The sequence below is a fragment of the Penaeus chinensis genome, chromosome 25 (genome assembly GCF_019202785.1).
Source record: "Penaeus chinensis breed Huanghai No. 1 chromosome 25, ASM1920278v2, whole genome shotgun sequence".
In the NCBI taxonomy this organism is placed as follows: domain Eukaryota; kingdom Metazoa; phylum Arthropoda; class Malacostraca; order Decapoda; family Penaeidae; genus Penaeus; species Penaeus chinensis.
The window spans coordinates 10,828,340-10,830,839 of NC_061843.1; positions in this window are offsets into that span (position 1 = coordinate 10,828,340).

A 2,500-nucleotide genomic window follows, 5' to 3' on the forward strand; every position below is an offset into this window, starting at 1 on the left:
AGAGGAGAGGTGTTTGTTGTGATTCCTTCTGCCTCAGCCTTCAGTCGAGACGTCGGGCAGTCACTCTTTCTTCTGGTTAATTTTATGACTGAGGTCGTAATATGAGCTTTGTCACATAGTGTGGATGAGTCTATGATTTGGGCTAGTTTTATGCTATAATCTATTTTTATCTTATATTTCTTATTCGTTTTATTATCCTTAAGTTTTGTTTTCCTTCACTTTTTTTTAGATGAAAACATACCAGCCTCAAGACAGGACGAGACAATCAGGAGTTGTTCGCATCCCTGAGAACTTCCTTCAGGCTCTCAAGAGTTCTAAGCCACGAAAACTTTTTTCGACACATGTTCACTCCGTGGCTGAGCTCCCTGATTTTGTCATTGTAATACCAGGAGTCTTGATGATTCCTGGTTCAAGGAAAGAAGTGTAGGTAGACACTTGGAGGGCCTAGTGGATTAAATCCCGTGAAGGTCCCATGTATTCCTCTAGACTACGAAAAAACGTAGATAACAAATACATTTCTCTCTCTCTCTCTCTCTCTCTCTCTCTCTCTCTCTCTCTCTCTCTCTCTCTCTCTCTCTCTCTCTCTCTCTCTCCCTCTCTCTCTCTCTCTCTCTCTCTCTCTCTCTCTCTCTCTCTCTCTCTCTCTCTCTCTTTCTCTCTCTCACACACACACACACACACACACACACACACATACACACACACACACACACACACACAAACACACACACACACACAAACACACACACACACACATATATACATTTATACATATTTATATATATATATATATATATATATATACCTAAAAATATACACACACACACACACATACATATATATATATATATATATATATATATATATATAAATCATATATATTATATATATATATATATAAGATATTTATATGTATATATATCATATATATAAGATATTTATATGTATATATATTATATATATAAGATATACATATATATATATATATATAGATAGATAGATATAGCTGTATATATAGAAAGCATGACTGTATTTGTTCATATAAAACTTAAGACAAAAATTTAGAGTTGTTTTGGGAACAAAGCTTTAAATCATTGTTTCTTCATAGTCTTGCTAAATAAAGCGTTGCAAGAGCATTCTTTTTGCAAAGATCATTTGCATTTGTGCCACTTTAAATTCCGTCCTACGCTGCTACATTTCTTCATCCAAAAAGATGGTGTCCTTTCCCGTGATATATGCCTCTGTCTCTCTTTTCTTGTTCTGATTTATATTATCTCTCTACCTATCTATTTATCTATCTGTCTGTCTATCTTTCTATCTGTCTGTCTATTTTTCTATCTATCTACCTATATATATGTCTATCCATCTATCTGGCTATCCATCTAACCCTCTACTTATCTATCTACTTCTAGCATTCCCGTGTTTTTTTTTTTTTTTTTTTTTTTTTTGTCTCTTCATTGGTATCGTTATTATTTTGTTTTTCTTCTCTTGCTTTTCACTCTCACCGTCTCAACAGATATCAACATTCTAGGTTTCGTTCCGTTGTAATTCCAGCCAGTATTCGTAAGAAATATGGGCTGTACGTGCGTATGCATTCAAATCGGGGAGATAAGGTCGTATTTAAATTTAATTTAGATTTCCATTCCTAAAGCACAAATGCCTCTCATCAGATAATAAGGTAATAATGATAATGATTATGGTGATAATAATCAAACGTTATTATCATTACTATATTACTATCATTATCACTCCTATCATATTACTACCTTATTATTCTTATTCCTATATCTCATCAATCGTACAGTTTTATTTACGCTCGTGTTCACCGCTTATCTCCGGTGACGATAATAATCAAACATTACTATTATCATTACTAATATAATTATCATTATCACTCCTATCCTATTATTACTTTATTTTTCCAATTACAAAATCTTATTATTCGCATAATTTTATTTACGTTCATGTTCGCTGCTTACCTCCGGTGATGAAAACAATAATAATAAAACAATAAAACAGTTGTTATTATCATTACTAATATGATTATCATTATCACATTATCTTATTACTGTCTTATTATCCCTATTACTAAGTCCTATCACTCGCACAATTTGATTTACGTTCGTGTTCCCCGCTTGGCTCCACCCATGAGGCCGCAGCACAAGGGATCAGGTGCTGCATGAACAACCCTGTCTCGCCGTCCCTTCTTCTTTAATATACCTCAAAGGCGACGTCCTCCCATGGAAGCTCTTGCGAACGACCTCTATGCAAGATAGACGCGGCTTTTTGGGACATGTCTTTGGGCGCAGCGTCGTGTAACATATTGAGGTTGAATCTTAGAGAGCCCATTGCGGTTGGATGTCAGCATCTAGACATCTTTCTTTGATAAGCAGGGCGATGGATCTTATCTGATGATGAATCTTATCTGATGGTTCTGGCTAGAATGTTCAAATGTGTGAATGTCGTTAGACGCTTCAAAATTCTCGACTTGAATGTATGC